Source organism: Schistocerca gregaria, chromosome 6 (genome assembly GCF_023897955.1).
Source record: "Schistocerca gregaria isolate iqSchGreg1 chromosome 6, iqSchGreg1.2, whole genome shotgun sequence".
In the NCBI taxonomy this organism is placed as follows: Eukaryota; Metazoa; Arthropoda; class Insecta; order Orthoptera; family Acrididae; genus Schistocerca; species Schistocerca gregaria.
The window spans coordinates 396,299,865-396,323,273 of record NC_064925.1 but is presented as its reverse complement, the minus strand read 5'-3'; the positions used below and the strand labels follow the sequence as shown (position 1 = coordinate 396,323,273).

The following is a 23,409-nucleotide window of genomic DNA, read 5'->3' as shown; positions in this document are numbered from 1 at the left end:
GTATCCAGAGCAACCACCTCTGGCCGCAATAACGGCCTTGATACGCCTGGGCATTGAGTTAAACAGAGCTTGGAAGACGTGCACAGGTACAGCTGCCCTGTAGGTTTCACACGATACCACAGTTCATAAAGAGTAGTGACTGGCGTATTGTGACGAGCAGTTGCTCGGCCACCATTGACCAGACGTTTTCAATTGGTGAGAGATCTGGGGAATGAGCTGGCCAGGGCAGCAGTCGAACATTTTCCGTATCCAGAAAGGCCCGTACAGGACCTGCAACATGCGGTCGTGCATTATGATGCTGAATGGTAAGGTTTCACAGCGGTCGAATGAAGGGTAGAGCCACGGGTCGTAACACATCTGAAATGTAACGTCCACTGGGGTGACCGAGACGTGTAACCAATGGCACCCCATACCATGACGCCGGGTGATACACCAGTATGGCGATGACGAATACACGCTTCCAATGTGCGTTCACTGCGATGTCGCCAAACATGGATGAGACCACCATGATGCTGTAAACAGACCCTGGATTCATCGGAAAAAATGACGTTTTGCCATTCGTGCACCCAGGTTCGTCGTTGAGTACACCATCGCAGGCGCTCCTGTCTGTGATGCAGCGTCAAGGGTAACCGCAGCTATGGTCTCCGAGCTGATAGTCCATGCTGCTGCAAACGTCGTCGAACTGTTCGCGCATATGGTTGTTGCCTTGCAAACGTCCCCATCTGTTGACTCAGGGATCGAGACGTGACTGCACGATCCGTTACAGCCATACGGATAAGATGCCTGTCATCTCGACCTCTAGTGATACGAGGCCGTTGGAATCCAGTACGGCATTCCGTGTTACCCTCCTTAACCTACACATTCCATATTCTGCTGAAGTCATTGGATCTCGGCCAACTCGAGCAGCAAATTCCCTAAAGGATAAACCGCAATCGCGACAGGCTACAATCCGACCTTTATCAAAGTCGGAAACGTGATGGTACGCATTTCTCCTCCGTACACGAGGCATCACAACAATGTTTCACCAGGCAACGCCGGCCAACTACTGTTTTTGTATGAGAAATCGGTTGGAAACTTTCCTCATGCCACCACGTTGTAGGTGTCGACACCGGCGCCAACCTTGTGTGAATGCTCTGAAAAGCTAATAATTTCCATATCACAGCATCTTTTTCCTATCAGTTAAATTTCGCGTCTGTAGCACTTCATATTCGTGGTGTAGCAGTTTTAATGGCCAGTAGTGCATGTCTCATGTGGAAACAGGAGAGATTTCATTGTAATAGCAAGCATCTACTGAATCAGCTGCCACATCTCGGCAGAAGATGTACACATCAGTCGATGCTCGTCTGTATTAAGTTTGTGACAACGAGGAATCAGCGGCGAATCTGTCATCTTTATGGCATGTGGACGAAGTTTTGTCATTTATTTTCCATGAACGACCAGATACCAGCTCACATGAGCGCTCGTCTCGGGAAGGACATGGTGCACAGAACGCCAAACCACGGGCCATATGATCGTAGGCTATCGGCATTCCACAACATTCCGAGTATGATTACCCATCATTAGGCGGTAAACATCACGTGTCGTAGGGTTCCTGGTATTAGGCAAGTCTTCATAGTCATAAATGTATTCGATGAAAAATGTCATTACATGTGAAAGAGAGGAAGAAATATGGGCTATTACAACGGGTGCCACTCGAGAGGGAGGGGCCAGTTCGTTAATCAGGCTTCCCGATAATCCGTTTCGACGGCGGGTCTACGATATAACCATCGTACATACATAGAAGGCAGCTGCTCTCGCTTGGACGTTGATAAGGCCGAGGCCGCCATCTTGAGGAGGGAGTGACAGCGTGGCGTTGCAGACTTTGACGATAAGACCCGCGATAACAAAGTAGTCTACCTCCGCTTGAAGTCTGTGTACCATTGCCTTTGGCAACGGTAAAATCTGTACTAAATGGGGTAATCGCGAGACTAGATGAGTGATAAAAAAAAACCACCCTTTGAAACATGTCCAATGCTCTCAAGAGATTGCCACGAACGTCCGTGCGGATAGCTTGAAGCAGTTGTCTATATTTAGATGAGATTGTGCTTTGTATATCACGCGTGAAGGTGATTCCCAAACAGTTGAGCTTGTCCACTGATGCCAATGAAGCCACACTCCCTGCTGGAAGACCTCTACCGACGAACACAGCACTAGATTTCGTCAGGATCACACGGCTGCCTGCAGCAGTCCCGTACTGCTTGTACGTGCCTCTCGCACTTCATCCTCTGATGGAACCAAGACCACCACGTCATCTGCATAGTCGCGGCAGATGAAATCATGCCCACTCATTGTTATCCCTGTCAGCCGGCTCCTCGAACCGTGTAACAGTGGCTCAAGGGCGGTGGCAAAAAGCAGCATCGAAAGCGGACATCCTCGACGGACCGACCGCATGACCTTAACAGGGCCCGCCACACAGCCATTGACCAGCACTCGCGACGTAGCACCTCGACCAACCGCAAGACGATCTGTATAAACCTGCAGGGAAAGGCTATCCATCGGAGTACGTTTTATAGAAAGTCATGAGTCACTCCATCAATGGCGTGGTTGAAGTCCACTGTCACTAAAGCACCGCTACTGCAGCAGGTCGTGGCCAGGGCTATGACGTCACGGTAATCGCTGAGTGCCGTCTGAATGTTACTGTCATCACCACCAAAGCCCGTTTGATCCCGACAAATGAATTGTGGGACGAGTTGCCGAAGGCGAGTGGCAAGACTCCGAGTAAAAATCTTGAAGTCACAATTTGCCGTGGTCAACGGCCGATAATGTCCAATTCCGCTATCTCCCGATGGCTTGGGGCCAAGATAAGCAAGCTTTCTACGAATTCGGGTGGGAGGGGAAGGTCAGGGTTCATCAGTTCTTCATACATTGCAGTCCAGCGTGCGCCCATGATGTCGAAGACCGTGCTCTAAAACTCCAGTGGAAACCCTCGGAACCTACGAGTTTGTTCGCTGCACCCTTATGAAGAGCATCAGCGTCGTCACCAGCCGTAATTGTCGCTGTGAGAATCTCCGCAGCAGCCTCGTAAAGGGTACCTGTCAAGGAACGGAGGACATCAGTCGTTACCGCCATGTTCTGGTCCTCTATTGCGTAGAACTGGTTGTAGTGACCCACAAAGGCTTTTACGATGTCATTCTGGGACGTCAATCTGGCATGTCGAGGGCGATGACCAGTTTTCACCGACTCCGCTGCTTCTCTCGGAGAATATGACGCATGGATGGGGGCTCTCCTAGGACACAATCGTGTCATCTTGCTCCTACTATTGTGCCTTCAAGGCGGTGAGGCACAAGAGAAAGTATTTTCGCCTTAATCCGTTGAATTTCAATCTGTCATTGAACAGAGGGCGCATAATTTGACAGTTCCCGGAGAATTGTAAAATAGCATTCCATGGTATGTCGTTGCCACAGCATTTTGTCGCGACCGTAACTCATCGTCGAAGTAAAGCAGCCTTAGTGCAGTCGATCCACCACCAGAATGTTGAAGGATATGCTGGAAGGCGTCTCATACAGTTGTTCTACGTCGTTTGTACAACCTGCCTGCAATCCGGATCCTTGAGATTCAGTTTCCAAAGGCCTCGACCGTACCACACCTTCTGCCTCTGGAGCGAAACAGTGTAATTGTAGGCGATATGTTCCAGGAAGGCAGTAAGCCATAACTCAGCGTCAAGCGTGGCAGTTAATTATCCTTGGGAAACGTAGACACGGTCAAGAGGACTTTCTAAATGCCTGGTGACGTACGCAAATCCAGTTCGATCACCATGCACACGGTCCCAAGCATCAGTGAGGTTCACTTCATGCTCCAACAGCTGTAGTTCCTGGCATGTTGTGAAGTAGGGATGTTGATCCTTCTGGGATAACACACAATTGAAGTCACCGCCAAGAATAACATGGTCGTAGCAGCCTACAAAGGAGCGAACTGTTCTGAATAGAATGGCGACCCTTCCCGTCGCCTGGCCGTGCCCGAGGGAGAGTAAATATTAATGATTCGGACTCCGTGGAAAGTCACAGCAAAACCCCTAGTCGATGGTGGGTAAACCACGTCATCTACCTCAATGCCTTCCTTTAAATAACAGCTGTCTCACTGCCACCGTTAGCACTCGGCGTGAGGTAGGAAAGGTAGCCATAGATATTAGGAACTTTACCAGGCAAACTTCCTGCATAAGGCCAACATCGAGGTCTGAAGCCCTCAACATGTCAGGGAGCAATTTTAGTTTGATAGGGGTGCCAATGGTGTTGACATTGATAGGCCAATCGTGGAAGCTTGTCGTGGAATTGGGATTACTGGGACCCTCGTGGAGGCGTGAAGAGCAGCAGCGAACAGGAACGTTGTCCCAGCAAGCTGCCCATCCCCATCCAGTAACCCTGTCGATTAGCAGCCGTGGGTTGGAGCAGCATTACTCGCTGCTGTCTCAACTGTGGGTGTTTCGTCATCTACATCGTCAGATCTGGAAAATGTGTGGATAGTGTGCGTCCAGTGGAGTACCTGTGGAGTCCGAAGGCGGCGTCACGTCGGCGGTGGAAGAGTCGTGCTGTCTCAGTTGCTGTTCAACGTTCATAGGTACAGCGCCTGGTGCACGCAAAGATTGTTTCTACCTCCGACAGGGTGCAGACTTGTGCTTCCAGCACGGAATCATCCATCGGGGAAACATCTTGGTAGTTGTGATCCTCATCGTCTTCAGACTGCGACCTGCAGGTGTCAGAGGGGGCGATCCACCGTTACCGACGTCCCTTCGGGGACCGATGCTTCAGCACATGATCTTCAGTGGGGACACGGTTGGTCAGGCACAAAAATGTCGGTTGGCATAACGATGGAGTCAAGGGCTATCCCCTGTGCTAGATACTGCTCACCACTGCACATGTCGGGAGGAGGAGGCAAAAGCGTCGGCCCTTCCGCAACAGCCTGAGGCATTGCCGGAGACAACAATGTGGCACTAGTAGAAGCCGGTGGTGATCGCTGTCGGGGGTCATTATGGAGTACTTCGACAATCATCAGCGGTAGAATCGTCGGAGAAGTCGTGGCCGGCAGGCCCCCAGGCGGTAACAGAGTAACTCTGCGTTGGAGACAGCTGGAACGGAGATGTCCTCCTTTGACACATCCCGAGCATGTCTTCGGCTGGCCATAACAAATTATAATTGCACTGCAGTCACCAATGCATAAGTAGGACAGCGCATATTTGGTTAGGTCTATGCGGATGTCCCGTACTCCATTCAGAACCGGTTATGTAGTGAACTGAATACACTTTTCAGTTGTATGAATAATCACCTTTCCATATGGGCGGAATGGAGGTACCACTACCTCTGAAGGTACCTCGGAAAGGGAGTTCAAATACACTTATTGTCCACAGTCGAAGTCCAGCATGTTCCACAGTTACGTCACAGCTACGTCACCGATGTGTCCATCAGATTGACGGAACTTAAGACCATTTCGAATTGACCTAGAAGTTTGTCAGATATGTCTTCGTTAACCAATTTCAAGTAATCCACACTGCTCACTATAGACGGGTCGATGGCAGCAAGATCGTTGCAATCAATCTTGACTTCATCTCTGATAAACTATTCGATTTCAAGTGCTTTGGTCGGGCATATTCAGGTGCAATGCTAATTTTCAGTATCGATTTTCTGTGGTCATAAGCCATTCTCTTTAGAAGGAAACATATCGCACTAAGACGGCTGAACCACGTAAACAACTGCGCGAGCGAGCTGCGCGGCGAGGACGTAAACAAGACCTTCGTGCCGCTAGCGTGTCGTAAGGAGACTACCATTCGTCTATAAGTTCACGACTCAAAGCCAGATCCAAACTTCCATATGTTGACAACCATGTTTCTACAACCTGTACTCGTACATCCATTGTGTATATTACCGTACAGACATTTTACTTGGCAGTCGCTTTCCCGGTGTCGGCGGATAAATACGATATGGCAGTGCCTGTATTATTGCAAATTACAGTACACTGTATCAATGGACATGCATGCATGTTCGAAAGAACATTGCATCGTAATTCGGAGTAACGGAGGCACTGCAAACTCGTATCTTTTTGGATGAATTAGAACATAGGCTTCGCTACAGTCCCAGTATTCAACATGACTACCTCCTCTGGTTTAGGCTCTTGAGGAAGAATGTACAACCAATCCTCCATAGACACTGCACTGAAATTTTTCCCAGTACAGTTGACAGTGACATAAACGCAAAGGGGACACTCCATATGAATGTCGACTAATAGGTGTCCGAATGCATTGGATCTGTTTGTGTGCCTGGCTTTTGACCCTGGTGTTTGTGTCTGGCTGGATTTCTCATGACAGACAACTGTCCTGGGTTTTATTCAAGGACTTGCAGAGCTGCACAGTGTTCATTCTTTGCGTAACTGTGGATGGCCACAAAATTGTATTCCGCACACAACTATCAGCCTCTGAGTGCCTTGCGTTTTTGATCAAACGCGAGGGAACGGAAGCTCCATGGCACTAATGCAACTAAGCGTCCGTCGATAATACGGCTGCAAACCGACGGATGCAGATGTATGGTGAAGCTCGGACGCCCCATACCCCGTTTAAGGCGTTGGTGGAAAGGAACACATTCTATTCACACCACCATTCCCATTCGAAGCACTGTGAAGGCTAGATTGCTAATAGAATCAGAGGAGGATATAAAGGTACGAATGAACACCGTAAATGATATTATGTTGCCGGCCGCAGTTGTCGAGCGGTTCTAGGCACTTCAGTCAGGAACCGCGCTACCGCTACGGTTAAAGGGTTCGAATGCTGCGTCGGTCATGGATGCGTCTGATGTCCTTGGGGTAGTTAGGTTTAGGTAGTTCTACGTTCTAGGGGACTGATGACCTCAGATGTTAAGTCCCATAGTGCTCAGAGCCATTTGAGCCATTTTTTAAATATTTTTTTATACTTACTTTTGAGGTGCATCAGCCTCTACGACTTACACACTGCAGTGAAATTTGAGATCTTTCATGCCGAGAGGGCGCTTCGCGGGTTCTGCCACGATTACTCAGTGGGTAGTAGTGTTGTGTTCAGAGGTAATATTTTGGACTCGAATCGCTGTCCGGCACTGACTTTTGATCAGGCAGGATATTTGTAAACAGTACATAATCTGTTCCAGAGATGTATAATTAAAGTTGCCATCCACCAGAAGTACGGTTTGTTAGTTTTGGTACACTACATAACTGACGTACTAAACGTTAGATTTCGCGGTAGTATTGTTGGCACTAGTAAGCAAAGAAACATGAATGTGTAAAAAAGAAAATAAAAGCTGACGACTTCTCTTTATTTGTACATAATTAAAACCGCATGTCATTCGTGTTAGTCCATTCTGCATTTTATATCATAACAGAATAAAAATTGCATTTCATAAATAGAAAACTTAGTTAATCGCGTAACATCTACGCTTTTATGTAACCAAAGCAAGTAATTTTGATGCAAATGAAATTTACGAGCACTAACATTACTAATGTTCTTTTCTATGCATCATGATCAAAGGCAACAGTTTTGTGTAATAACTAATAAAAGCGAATGTTGTTTATGAATAATAGAAACATGTTTTGCATAATTTCATGAAGTATTCGAGCGGTAATTGACATACTTTTGGGTTTTATTTTGCAGTTTTTCCTGTTTAACTTATTCTTGAGGAAATGGTATTTTCTAGAGATATGTGATAAATTTGTGTTTTTTTGTATTTTTACTGCAACATCCCTCTGTTTCACATTCCAAATCAATAATTTTCAAATAAAACCAGATTTAAACAGTGACAATTTTAATGTTGCTATAAATAGTGTTTAGTCTTAGGCAACAGACAAGAGGATAAATGTGTAGGACAGGAATGTTCCTTAGTTTACCTAGCCCTTTGTACACCTCAATTAATTTCTAGATAGTTCATCGCTTACTCTTTTTAGGGAAAAGTAGTAAGTCACTGATCGTACGCATAAAGAAAGCGATCGGTATGAGATATCGCCCGATAGGTATGCAACACACCTGACATACAGCTAATGCAGGTATGACCTAAATTGACCAAACTTATTAGGAAAACTTACGTAAACTATGCTTACTTAGGATAGCCTACAGTAGCCTCCGGTATTTTCCTTCTCTATGTTCACAGGATGTATTGTGTAATATTGACTCACTTTAATGTTATACATCCTCTACAATCTCCTTGTAATCTAAACTGATTTTTTTCTAATTCGCTTGCTGACGCCACACTAGCCATACAGTTCGCGCTGCGCGTGATGCCTACCGCCAGTGGGCAGCGCAGACGCGCCAGCCGCGCCCGCGGCGACCCCAGCGCCCGCTGTAGCGCCACCCTCCCCCCCCCCCCCCCCCCCTCCCCCACCAATGTCTGCGGCCGACCACGCTTCCGAGCGTAAATTTGTTTTCCCGCTTGCCGCATCAGTGGTTACGGCAGGCTCAATCTGCCACACAAATGTTTGTGTTCGCTGACAAAGTGTTCCCAGTACACAGTTCGGTCGAAGCCCGGACCTGGTTCCCGGCCTGGGAATCGATCACGTTTCTCTGATTTATATCGACGGTTCCGTATCGACACCTCGCAGCTGAATCACTATTTCCACATTAAATCTTCCTCCTACCGCCGTTGTACGACCAGAAAACCGACGCTTACGACGACAAATCATGTTCAGGTATTCAATGTACACAGAGCAAAGTAGCTGCACATTAGTGTTGTATTTAATTCTCAAAGAAAACCGTTAAGGAAGGTAGGACGTCAAAACGGCCGACTTGGAGCAGGAGAGGCATAACAGGACATTTTAATTTCAAGTGTCTATACTGTTACAAATAAATTCATAAAACTTTGTCAGCATCACCATGAAGGATTCGGGATTCACACTCATTGCAGCGGAACTTCGAAAACATGATAATTTTTTTACATGTGAAATTTCAACATTTTTTCACTTACTAATGGCTGCATTTGTTGCTATAGGTACACTTTTCCTCATAAGTTAGAGAGTTTCCTGGATAAATTGGCACAGCATACATACCATCCTTACAGGTGTTGAAACTCTAGAATTTATTTAATTTATGAAAGAAACGAATAAGCTGCTATGTTTTAAAGTTCATGTTTAGAAAAAAAACACCAATTTTATAGTTAATTATCTCAATTTTTACCACAGATTTTAATATATTTGAAATATTCTATAGTTTCATACACCTTTAAGTATGGTTTGTATGCTGTGCAAAATCCAACGCCTTATGAAGAAAGGTGTACCTATAGCAACAAATGCTGCCATTACTAAATGAGAAAAATGATGAAATATCAGATGTAAAAAAATTACTTCGTTAGGTTTTCGAACTTCCACTGCTATGAGTGTGGATTCTGAATCCTTTCTGGTCATGCTGATACAGTTTTATGAATTTATTTGTAAAAGTATAGACAGTGGAAATTAAAATGTCCTGTGGTGCCTCTCCTGCTTCCAGTTGGCCTGTTTGGCGTCCTACCCCCCTTGAAGGTAGCACACAATTTCTTTACTATAACAGATTTGTCCCGTCAGACGTGCCTTGGTGGCAACACATTTGGGCAGTAATAGTACCGGTCGATGCAACTGTCGAATACAAAGGAGCTGTTTTAGATGAACATTATTAACAAAGATCGTTGTGGCTCCGAAGAGCCATGCCTGCATTTGCTTAGTTACTCTCTCTTGTGGTATTGGGGTCTACTGGCTTCGTCTTCCGTATATCCAGTTTAGAGACTCTTGGAAAATAACAACGGACTGCTCATACAAATGTGTTACACCAATGGCGTAACAAATGTGACAAACATAGCTGCAGGGTTTAAAATAGAGAACAATTACAATACTATCAAAATTGTTGTAAATGCCTTTCTAATAAGCCAGGTGGGGCAAATAAAAGTTGTCTGCAGAACAGAGATCCAGGATACAAAGAAACATAGCAGAGAAAAGAATATACGGACTATCGTAACTATAGAAGATGCTGAAAGTGATCCTTATTCATCTCTTGGTAACTGGAGTCTGGTCAGCAGGTTACTAAAGGCGGATCGAAGCTGGAGTGCTAGAATTTCTGTAATCTCATTCGAATTATTCTGCTGCAGCTCTTGAAGATTATGAAGGTTGCTGCGATACAGCTTAAGTTTGAATGCTCCCACACAAAGTGATAACACATTGACAGATCACGTGACCTGGTTGGCCAGACATGGCCGCGACAAGACTGACATCTGCTAGCGAGAGAGTTGTGTAAATGTGCTCCAAGGTTCAGTCAGCTGTATGGGCAGTTGCTCCATCCTGTTGGCAGTAACTGTATGTATTTTCCTCCTCTGTTAATGCTGCCACAGATTCACGTCCAATCGTATCCACTCGTGCAGGCTACTTTTATTCGCCCCACCCTGCATAACATTCCTTCCATGTGGTATGTCCTTAAACAGAATGTCGTGATAGTAACTGACATGTAGTCAAATTTATATGAGACTGGTGACTGGTGTGTGAATGACTGAAAAATTAAAAGGAAATTGAGGCTGAATGAATAGCGGTACACATAGAGGTATGCTGAGCGAGATCTGGACACTGAGGCAGATATGTCCATTCACTCCTTAAAGTTGGAAAAGCTGCGACGGTAAGCCTATAGCCAAGCCACATCAATTGCAGAAGATAGCCTTTTAGCCCCATCTTGTAAGGAGTGTCATTCTGTACATAGGATATTTGATAATTTCACGTAAACATACAGCTACAGATAAGACAGAGACAGTCAGATTTTCGTTATGATTGTGGAATAATGACAGTTACCAGAGGAAGTCACAAAACTTTAATAATCTACTAAGAAAAAAGTCGCGAAGTTAATAATTTGTCTCTTTGCAAGTATATATCTGTAGTTTCAGTTCACAATAAAATCCTCGTGCCGTACTACAGTAGCGATATGCCCGAGGAAGCAAAAAATAAGTGCGCAGCCTACAAATAAAGTGGAGATAGCCCTTTCAGTGGCGTACTGCGGTTCTGTATCGTCGGGATTTCAGCGTTTAGCAGGATTCCAGATAAGTACTTGCAAACAAATAAAAAATCATCACGTAACTTTATCTTTTCTAAGTGATAATTGAAACCTTATGACAACCTGTCGTAATGAGTACAAAGAGTCACTGAAGAAAGCGATTGAAAATCACAGCACTTATTTGGGCACACGGGGTGACAATTATTGAACTATATGAATTAGAATTCTCATAACTTCTGATCGGTTAGCGTCAGGACGTTAAAACTGTAGAGTTGGCCGGGGCGCACGATGTGAATTAGTATGTGCATGCGCACGCAACTTGTTGTTGTCGACCATTTGCACGTTCAAGCTGAAGACAATCGGTTGATTCGCAAGTTTGAAAGATAGGGTAGTGTTTGTGATGACACTGTTGGCAATGTCGGTCGTCCAAAAAGGATGAAAACGGCTGAAAAAATCGAATACACATGCGCTGGTTTTCAAACCAGCCCCAGGAAATCGACCAGGAGAGATGCACAGCAGGTGGGAATCGACCGGGAGACACTGCAACAAATTGTTGTTGGAGACCTGCATCTCTCCTCGCTAAAAATTCAAACCCATCAACTATTAAGCCCCAGAGCCATGGAACAGCGGTTGTGTTTCGCAAACACTACTGTCCACAGAATTGACGAACTGGAGTTTAATGTGAATATGGTTTCGTATAGCGATTTGAATGAGTTCGTCAATAAGCAAAATTGAGGCGTTGGAGGGGAGGGGGGACTGAGATTCCGCATTTGTCGATCGAGAGGTCTCTTCGCCCTCAACGTGTCACTGTGTAGTGTGTAGTGTCCAGAAAAGGAATAATCGGTGTGATATTCCTTGATGGCAAGGTGACTACGGAACTGCACATTTTTGGAAAATGATTTCGTCCTTACAATCCAAAGTGACAATGATTTCGACAAAGTGTGGTTCATGAAGACGAAGCCGTGATGCCCTGGAGGAGCACTCTGGAGACCATATTCTGGCTCTGGAGTACACAGAGGCCACTGACATGGGCCTCGATTGGCTGTCATATTCTCCGGATCTGAACACATGAGACTCCGTTTTGGGGGACTATGTTCAAGACAAGTTGTACAGCAATAAACCCAAAACCACTGCTGAGCGGTAAACAGCCATTCAGGAGATCATGGACAGCAACGATCTTCCCGACACTTCAGCAGGTCATTCAGAATTTCGCTATTCGTCTGCGCCACGTCATACGCAAAGATGGCATACCCTAAAACCGAATACCTGTAGTGACGAAAATGAAACTTCATGGCAGATTAAAACTATGTTCCCGACCGAGACTCGAACTCGGGACCTTTGCCTTTCGCGGGCAAGTGCTCTACCATCTGAGCTACCGAAGCACGACCCACGGCCGGTACTCACAGCTTTACCTCTGCCAGTACCTCGTCTCCTACCTTCCAAACTTTACAGAAGTTCTCCTGCGAACCTTGCAGAACTAGCACTCCTGAAAGAAAGGATATTGCGGAGACATGGCTTAGCCACAGCCTGGGGGATGTTTCCAGATTGAGATTTTCACTCTGCAGCGGAGTGTGTGCTGATATGAAACTTCGTGGCAGATTAAAACTGTGTGCCCGACCGAGACTCGAACTCGGGACCTTTGCCTTTCGCGGGCAAGTGCTCTACCATCTGAGCTACCGAAACACGACTCACGGCCGGTACTCACAGCTTTACTTCTGCCAGTACCTCGTCTCCTACCTTGCAAACTTTACAGAAGCTCTCCTGCGAACCTTGCAGAACTAGCACTCCTGAAAGAAAGGATATTGCGGAGACATGGCTTAGCCACAGCCTGGGGGACGTTTCCAGAATGACATTATCACTCTGCAGCGGAGTGTGCTTCGGTAACTCAGATGGTAGAGCACTTGCCCGCGAAAGGCAAAGGTCCCGAGTTCGAGTCTCGGTCGGGCACACAGTTTTAATCTGTCAGGAAGTTTCATATCAGCGCACACTCCGCTGCAGAGTGAAAATCTCATTCTGGAAAAATCCCCCAGTCTTTGGCTAAGCTATGTCTACGCAATATCCTTTCTTTCAGGAGTGCTAGTTCTGCAAGTTTCGCAGAAGAGCTTCTGTAATGTTTGGAAGGTAGGAGATGGATACTGGCAGAAGTAAAGCTGTGAGTACCGGACGTGAGTCGTGCTTCGGTAGCTCAGTTGGTAGAGCACTTGCCCGCGAAAGGCAAAGGTCCCGAGTTCGAGTCTCGGTCGGGCACACAGTTTTAATCTGCCAGGAAGTTTCATATCAGCGCACACTCCGCTGCTGAGTGAAAATCTCATTCTGGAAACATCCCCCAGGCTGTGGCTAAGCCATGTCTCCGCAATATCCTTTCTTTCAGGAGTGCTAGTTCTGCGAGGTTCGCAGGAGAGCTTCTGTAAAGTTTGGAAGGTAGGAGACGAGGTACTGGCAGAAGTAAAGCTGTGAGTACCGGCCGTGAGTCGTTCTTCGGTAGTTCAGATGGTAGAGCACTTGCCCGCGAAAGGCAAAGGTCCCGAGTTCGAGTCTCGTTCGGGCACACAGTTTTAATCTGCCAGGAAGTTTCATATCAGCGCACACTCCGCTGCTGAGTGAAAATCTCATTCTGGAAACATCCCCCAGGCTGTGGCTAAGCCATGTCTCCGCAATATCCTTTCTTTCAGGAGTGCTAGTTCTGCGAGGTTCGCAGGAGAGCTTCTGTAAAGTTTGGAAGGTAGGAGACGAGGTACTGGCAGAAGTAAAGCTGTGAGTACCGGCCGTGAGTCGTTCTTCGGTAGTTCAGATGGTAGAGCACTTGCCCGCGAAAGGCAAAGGTCCCGAGTTCGAGTCTCGTTCGGGCACACAGTTTTAATCTGCCAGGAAGTTTCATATCAGCGCACACTCCGCTGCAGAGTGAAAATCTCATTCTGATCTGTAGTGACGTTTACATGTTGTGTACGCCGTAGTTTGTAACTAATTTAAATTTTTTCATAAAGTTCAATGATTGTCGCTCTGCGTAAGTACTAAAGACAACATGACAAACGACAATATTTTCCTCAGAAATAAGCACATCTCAAGGCTTCTATTCCTGTGAGTCACTTCAACAACATTACACTGATATAATTTCTGGTGGCTTCAGTACTAGATCACTTTTTATTATTGTTTAAGAAATATGTTCTTACATTTGTGAGCTGCATATAACAAAAACAATTATGTTCTAGCTGGCCGGAGTGGCCGAGCGGTTCTAGGCGCTACAGTCTGGAACCACGCGACCGCTACGACCGTAGGCTCGAATCCTTCCCGGGCATGTATGTGTGTGATGTCCTTAGGTTAGTTAGAATGAAGTAGTTCTAAGTTCTAGGGTACTGATGACCTGAGCAGTTAAGTCCCATAGTGCTCAGAACTATTTGAACCATTTGACATATGTTCTAACGAGACATGCTACTCTATTCTGCCAAATTCATATTATAACCGGGTTAGTTTTAAACAGCGTAACGGAACATTATCATGGAGTATGGCAGGAAATGTTTCACGAAAATTTTCACTTAACGATCTTAGATGTGAACTGAGGATCATCTTAACTTCTAGGAATTCAGTATGAGACGAGCTCTTTCTGTCTGTTGCTATACTTAATTTGATGCTTCAGAAGTCGTATTGCGAGGAGAACGACACTCTGGAACGTAAGAATATCCTCCATGAAGCGTATACTTTGGACGTCGTTATTGATGTTAATAAATATCTAGTCAATTTCTGCTCGATAACGTTGCTATTTCTTCGCTTAAATACAGCTCTTCTGTAACGTGTAGAACACATTATTCGATTAGTTTCCTGTTGTTATTAATGTTGTAACGTAGAGATATATAGACTTGAAGGTGCTTACTATGATTAAGAATACGTGTCTCTGTACAATTTCTATCCCCACCCTTCTCCCAATTTCCGTCTCTTACCAGGTTAAGTATTACCTTATGCCTCAACACGTCAACTATAATATTAATTGTAAGTACAACGTAGTCTTGCATGTGATGTGATATTGTACGCTGCCAGGAAATTTCTTCAAAGTTCTTGAGAATCTTTCGTCACTTCAGTAACACTGAAATCCAGGGTGGCGGTTACGATTTTCATCCCTTGATTGCCTCAGTTTTGTAGGAGTATTTATTTTCAGTTAGCAGTGTCATTGTAGTGGTTTCATAAATTACAAGAACAAATAATAATAGTCGTAACACACGTTTTTCTAATTGTTTATGAATACCACGTCCGCTGTGGCTCGAAATATTTTTAATCGCATATTAATTTAATGAATAAATTTGTGTCGGAGGATATGTAAACTACTAATTGTGCAAACTTTCAATATATTAACAACTCTATTTTCAGTTTATCAGCCCGCCAAACGACGGACCACATCTAAAAGAGAAACGAAAAACATGTTATTTTTCAATCTGTCTCTATGTGAATGACTTTTCCGAAACAAATAAAGCATCCCAGGAAGTAAAGCTAATGACACTTTTGCGCTTTAGATGTTCCATAAGTATATTCAATAGCTTTAAAATTACTTCGTTCTGGACTTCCCCTGCACGATAACATTCTCCATACACATTTTTTTTAATCTGAAAGAGCTACAGGTAAACTGTGCCTTATGCATAACAGGCATATTGTCTGCATAACGGTGACGCTCCGTGAAACCTCGAGAATGCTGGTAGAACGTTTCAGCTCTGTTCCGGGTTCGCGATGATCTCGCCTAGCAATACCCCAATGTCTGATACGCCGTGGATTTCGTGAATATAGGGATCTGACAACAATTACGGCCTTCGATAGTGTTCAACAAAGACGTCACACAACCGTTGAAAATATTTAATCAAAATATACACATCGTTTATCAGGTCAGTGGAGGCTTAGTTGATGCAGATATAGTTTTCCATAGTCATCAATTCCATTTCTAGGAAAGGCAGCCCACAGCAGATCTGTTTTCAACAATCATTATTTTTGGTAGTTACTGCGCTACTCAGGAGCAGCTCAAACTTCAAAATCAAACCAAACTAGCTTGTGCACCACATCTCACAAGTGGTCGGTGGTTAAAAATCTGGAAAAAGAACTATAAACACTTAAGAACCTCAAGACATTTTATTTACCACTACAACACGTGAAACAAAGATAAGATTTAATAATAACATTTATCATGAACAGCATTATAAAATACCTTGCAACAGTGTTAGATAAGATACTGACCTTCAAAAAATGTCTTTGGTTGCGGTCTTCCGTTCAAACATTGGTTTGATGCAACTTTGCGTTGTAATCCATCTTTGAAGCCTCTGTACCTCTACGTAATTGCTGTGTCCTTTACCGACATGAATCTGTTCACTGCAGTCAAACTCTGGTGTCCTAATAAGATTTTTACACTTTAAGCTTTCTGCCACAACCAGTGTAAGTGTTGATTTACGCCTCAGAATGTATCCTATGAACCGACCTTTTCAAACTCTACTCATTAAACTCTACTCGTTAATGAAAATCAATGGACTTATCATTTAAGTACAAGTCATAACCTTTGAACCATCAGCTTCAAGCTACTACATATGGATCTGAATTTGGTCTCTGGCCTTAGGTATTTACATATACACAAATCAGTAACTCGAGAACCGCTTGCTAAAAATCAGAACTAATTATTTAGGGTACTAAACAAACAGAGGAAGCTCATCATTAGTGAACGTCGAAAAGATTCCGAAAATAAACCATTAAAGGAAAAAAAAAACTAACTATTCCGTCTCACCTTAAAATTTCATTAGCAGTTTAAGTAGTAACCTACCCTAACCTATTACCAATTTTCCGAATGCGTCACTAATAAGATAGGTTTGCATTTAGTAAAATTTCTCAATATTAAAATATGATACAACCATGAAGTCCCGTGGACTCTCCCAAGATTAAACTGATGAAATCCTTCGAGAAAATTCAGTGTTTCCAGAACCATTGTTGCCGTAATAACAGATACTCCATATTCATGTTAACTGCTGCTTCCGTCGCTTATTGGTGGATTAACTGCATAATAATAAACGAAAATTATGTGTGTGCGGTATCTAACATAATGAAAATCATACACAGTTTTGTGCTTTTGTTAAATAATTATTTCAGGTTCATTCCACCCATATTTCTCTTACATCGATTCTTGACTATGTGTGAGACGCTATGGATGACGCTGTTTATCAGACGGATTTTCTGTGGGAAAGCGTTACGTAGTGTCATCGATCACGTTCCTTTGTGTCATGAATTGCCTGATAAGTGACTGCCACAAAAAAGAAGTTCTGAAGTCCTAATGGTACTGAAGCAAATTTACATGATAGCTCATTTCCGAAACATAGGACGTGTTCTGTGTCGCTCTTCTGAAGGCCAAAGTAACTGGGTAGTTATGCAGGTGCGTAAATGCTTAGTATATAAGAGTGGTCTGCTTCATGTATCAATATATTTGTATCGTCTTAGGCAGAAATCGTGATAGAACGCTACTGTAAAAAACAGCGTTATTCTACTTACTAACAGTAATATTTAGAACATCATTTTAGTTGAGTACATTTTGCAGTTGTAAGAGGGTTTTACCTTACTGTCTAAAGTGATGAATAATTATATTTCAATGTTAAAGAGCCTGCTCGGTCGTCTGTTATCAGTGTGAAACACACTAGTATTCATACGTGTCAAAGGTCAAGCCTTTATCCTATATACTACTGTACATTAGCCGCTTTTAGAGGGTCTTTTACAGCAAATAAGAAGATAATGGTTTGACCTTCGATATTCGTAAATTAGTGACTTTTACGCTGTAAATAGGTGGTTGAGCCAACATTTTAACATTGACTGTTACAACTATGTCGATGGTGGATTATTGTTACTGTAAGATCTTTTCTAAATTAACTATACTTTTCAGTGAAAGGATGCAAATATTAGTTTCACGTTCTTTGAAGAATATTGTTACCGTAAAAGTTTATTACTCGTTCCACTCAAAGTATTTTTCATTATTGATACTACTGAATGTATTGTTGCGCTTGTAGCACCATTGGCAGATACTAAAGAGCTACTCTTGCCTTATTCGTCAAATTATTTCCTTTATTTTCATTCCATACGATGTGTTTTCGTAATTCATTAGTCCAAACATGGTTTCAGATCCTATAAGGTACATCTTCTCCAAAGTAGTGAACTATTAGTGGATATGTCCTTGGTCATGGTTGCTCTCCTAGAAGTTCCAGAATGTTCTAAAAGCTGATGACAACGCGATGAGACGAATTATTGGCGATTTTAGATTTAGTGACTCATGAAATGACAGTATAAATATGTATGTTTTGAAGCCTGATTAAAAAAGTCAACCACTACGAAAACTGTCGACTGGTACAGCTGCTGTATTTTCATTGGTTAGGTGTTTCATCAAGAAGGACTGTTATAAACAATGTACAAACAGAGACGATGTTTTAACTGATTAATCAGTTTGTACAGTCAGATGAAGTGCATTATTTTATATCTCCTACAGGTAATTCCCCAGGGTAACTGTGACGTCGTAGTGTATTCCTACTCACAGTCGCAAATGATGTGTATTTCAGCGTGAACAGTAAAATGAAATCAAATATACACATATAGGCAAATAGAAGACGACTGTTTATCGTTCAGTTTACACGAAAATGTTCCATACGTTACAGCACATGAGGTATATTTGGCCGACGATGTGGGCCCATGATGAAGAATTGAACAAACCATCAGTTTTCACGAATTCAGTTTCGTATCTGAAGTAAGAGCTTACCTTAGTCTCACAACTCTATTCGACTATGCCGTTTCCTCCAGTCTTCTTCACCAATACACCTGTAAGATAATAATGTAATTGTTACTATTACATCTCCCTAAAAGAATAAGAAATATAGGTCCTAAACAACCAAGGTGAGATAAACGTAGATACCAATATAATCGTTTACATAATTACAACATAACAACGTCTAATAGTTCAAATGCTTCAAATGGCTCTGAGCAGTATGTGATTTTACTTCTGAGGTCATCAGTTTCCTACAACTTAGAACTACTTGAACATAACTAACCTAAGGACATCACACACATCCGTGCCCGAGGCAAGATTCGAACCTGCGACCATAGCGGTCGCATGGTTCCAGACTGTAGCGCCTAGAACCGCTCGGCAATACGGTCAGTGGGGAATATGATGTTACTTAAAGAATTCAGCGAGAGTGTGATCCCTCAATAAATGCGTTAATGTAAAACAATCTTTTGTTGTAGGTACAATATAAATATCTTACTATTTCTTTGATATTTATGTGTGTCAATTCCTAAGGGACCAAACTGCTGAGGTCATCGGTCCCTAAATTTACACACTACATAAACTAACTTATGCTAAGAACAACACACGCACCCATGCCCCAGGATGGACACTAAGTTCCGGCGGGAGGGTCAACGTAGTCGGTGACACGGCGCTTCAAACCGCGGGGCCACTCCGCGCATCTTAGTGGTATTTCTACCAGCCTTCGGTCCTTCATTTTTTTTTTACATGGGAGTCTTCGTTTCATTTCTTGTATACATCTTGACATACCTTGAAATCGCTTAGTGTGTACTAAGGTAAAAAAATAAAGTATTTTATCATGGCAGTTTCCTAAGGAGAGTGTGTCCTAACACTCACCTAATCAGTGTGCAAAAAATAATTGTAAGGCTCTGTCACTCAAATGAGGCAGCTTTTCCTCCGTAAAACATGGGTCTTCTGGAGCTTTCCTTAAGTGTACTGTAATGAAACGCAAACTAAATTCTACACCTTGGTACGTTAACTGAAACACGCAATGAAGCGTGAGCATAGACAACGACGCAGGCCGATAGTCACGAGCCTGCCGGCACTTCAGGGGTTTGGGGACTTCTAAAGGAGAGCCTAACGACGTTTAGGAAAGCCCATCTCCACGCCAATAACGGGTCGAAGCATTACGACGTCTTCTCTATAGGGCTATGTAAGCGAAACACTCTGAACAGGCAGAATATTGTTAGCAAACCAGTCCTTCGGTGCCCTGAAAACCTGCGATGTGTCTTGGGGGCGTACAAAGGGAGATGAATGAGATGTAAAGAGCGTATTTATTTATTTATTTCATCCAAGGATCATCTCACAGTGATCTGCTTTTCACGGTAATACAGTATAAACCAATTGGTGAAAATGCAGAAATATACACTACTACTTAAGTATGGTCTATACGGACAGAACAGGTGGTAGGCCGTGGCCTTGATAAAGGAGCAATTGTAGCATTCGCTTGAAGTGATCAAGGAAAACCTCGGAAAACTCAAATGAGGATGACCGGACAAAGCGAACTCAATCCTCCCAAATACGAATTCAGTGCCTTATCAACTGCACCGCCTCATGTAAATAGTCTGAAGGTGATTTGACGAACACTCTGCCCAGATAACTAAGTGTGAAGTGCAAAGTAGCGATATAGATTAATAGCTCTGAACACTATGGGACTAATAGTTCAAATGGTTCAAATGGCTCTGAGCACTATGGGACTTAACTTCTGAGGTCATCAGTCCACTAGAACTTAGAACTACTTCAACCTACCTAACCTAAGGACATCACACACATCCATGCCCGAGGCAGGATTCGAACCTGCGACTGTACCGGTCACGTGGTTCCAGACTGTAGCGCCTAGAACCGCTCGGCAACTCCGGCCGGCATATATTAATGAAACGATGCCAATTACTATGAAAATGTGTTAACAAACATATAACTTTCAGACCAATTTTTTAATTATTATCTTTACACTTATCAACAGAGTTTCAAAATGGTTCAAATGGCTCTGATCACTATGCGACTTAGCTTCTGAGGTCATCAGTCGCCTAGAACTTAGAACTAATGAAACCTAGCTAACCTAAGGACATCACACACATCCATAGCCGAGGCAAGATTCGAACCTGCGACACTAGCGGTCGCTCGGCTTCACACTGTAGCGCCTAGAACTGCTCGGCCACTCTGGCCGGCTATCAACAGAGTTTAAAACGGCTGGCAAATAAATAGATCAGAGAGTACATTATGTTGAAATATTTCTGTACGTACGTGATACCTCTAAGTTATCTGAGAGAAATGTAGCTGTAGCATGTGCACATTAAAGATTATTCATTAACAATAGATGTATCTTAGTTAATAAATGTTGACCCTGCGTCACAGCAAAATGAAGATTTACTGTTTCGAAGAGCACTGTCAAACGTAAGCTCCAGCTGTGATTGTTGCTACAGTCTGGTAATTACTTACGTTATCTGTCTGACAAGCCTGAGATTAACCTGTAATCCCAGCATTACGAGCAGGACATTATGCCCACCGAGCCATTAGACACGGCTCTGATTGACAAAGACAGAGTATTCCTGGGGGTGGGGGACGCGAAGCATAGGTGAGATTAGGTGGTGAGTGGGGAAAGACAATGGAAGGGAGGGAGGAAGTGGTTCTCGGGGATCAATAGCGCCAGACTGATGTAAAGTTGTAGGTAAATGACGGTAAATGTACATTAGTTTATGACATTACCGTCTGCTACTGCTATATCATAATCTTAAAGTTGGAGGCAGGTCTTAAAATAAAACCAGCTTGTTAAAGAAATTATGGTATAAAGCAACAGAGCAGTGTTACCCTACTAAAGGAATTTTGTTATGTTGACCGTGTTGTACCTAACGGAGGTGGCGTATCGGAAGTGAAAGGCAGAATTACGTAAATATTTGAACAGTAACAAACAAAACGGATAAATGAATCGGTCGCCAGGCTAATTAGGCAAGAGAATGATTAATATTCTTGTTCAAGAAAATAGTTATTAGTAACTTTAAAGCATAAACACAACCCATACTTTGTCACACGCGAGTGCAATGAATCTGACACATACATATGTTTACGGTAACATTGAAGCAAACAGCTGGAGCAGCACAAACTATTTCCAAAAATATAACAGATATCGAAACACACTATTACTTCCAGGGCTTGTTCAAACTGCATGGTCTTTATAACATTACTATTAACGTTCACTGCAAAATCATAAATTGGACATAGGTTAAGTCTCTCTCAGTTAAATACTTTGCTATTTAAAATGAAAGTTAATTGGAATCCACTAAAAGGTTGCTTCTCACTATCTTTTGAATAAAAAAATTATGGTTTTCATAAATAATGGTCTTCTCGTTACTTGTTACCTAGCATTAGCACAATAGACAAACTGTGGATCCTGTTATAGTATTAATATGCACTTCCAATAGACAAGAGAGACAAAAACTTTGCAATCAAGACCATATAATTGACAACTTTGCAAGAAACTGACTCACTTTTTAAAATTTACTACAGTTAGCACTATGATCATTAACTAAGCAAAACTTCATAAGCCTCAATTTTAAGAACTTTACTTTATAAAAGAAACAGCAAATTGTCTTTATTACCACAGTCTTTTACATTCAAGTAAGTGATTAAATAGGTGACTTTCAAAACTTCACAAAACTACATTTACTGCCTCCCACAACTCCTCTAAATACACAGTAAATCTGAATATTCCCTTCTCATCATAGTTCAACCAACATTATATAATGTTTTGAGGCTTTCATTTTTTCCGCAGACTAGGACACTCGGTAATCATAGTTTAAATGGAGAGGAACCTGAAAGGTGTTGTAGTAGGGAAAAAATCAAGGTTGGTTCATGAATTCTGTTAAAAGTTACCTTATATTTGTGCATACTAAAACATCCAATAAGCTGATCCTTCACAGTACAATATTACAGTATTCCGTTACAGTGATTGCGCTAAGTGGTGACAACTGCATGTTGGTAGGTGGATTTGCAGGCAGAATTGCTGGACTCTGTCCCTTCTTGGTGGCGATGATGGATACCAATTCCAGAATCGTTCCAGCTATTTATCCATCCATCCGAGGCATTGGAAAGTGGCAGAAAAAGCCTCTTTCGGAACCAGCACAATATACAACTTTTACATGGCAGTGACTAGTGGGGTAGCACGTCCCCGACTGATTCTCAATTCCACCTTTTCTACCTAGGCCAACCACAATTTGCACGCGCTACACAGTTCCGTTCCCGAGGGGAACCACTACACCTTTTACATACAAACAAACTAAGAATCCTATGTGAAGGTCAGCAATTTACATAACGGCAACCAAACGCATTAAATAACACAGAACATTTGCACATAGTGACATTCCTACAAAAAATTATTTGCACATAAATTACAATTAGATATAGTAAGTTTTGTTCCCTCCAAACGGAACAAAGAATTTAAATCACAGATATACTAGATTGCATAGAATCGAACCACGACATCAAAGTTTTAACAAAGAAAGGAGTAGGCAATTTTTTGTTATCAATTCAAACTCATTTACAAATACTTGATGTTATAACATTAAACCAAAGCAAAAGGCAAAATAAATCTGTATAGCATAAAGCTATGGTGTTACAAGTTCCTTAAAATTTATTT

General features: G+C 43.0%; 1 protein-coding gene across 3 annotated transcripts in view; it reads right to left on the bottom strand.

The window, feature by feature from the left end:
* LOC126278199 (leucine-rich repeat-containing protein 24) overlaps nucleotides 1-23,409 on the bottom strand; it is a 1,518,316-nt gene that overhangs the window by 1,066,794 nt on the left and 428,113 nt on the right. For all 3 annotated transcript variants that reach the window (XM_049978119.1, XM_049978117.1, XM_049978118.1), the window contains one exon: nucleotides 18,735-18,793. The gene's annotated coding sequence lies outside the window, so the exon portion shown is untranslated. The remainder of the gene's footprint in view (nucleotides 1-18,734; nucleotides 18,794-23,409) is intronic.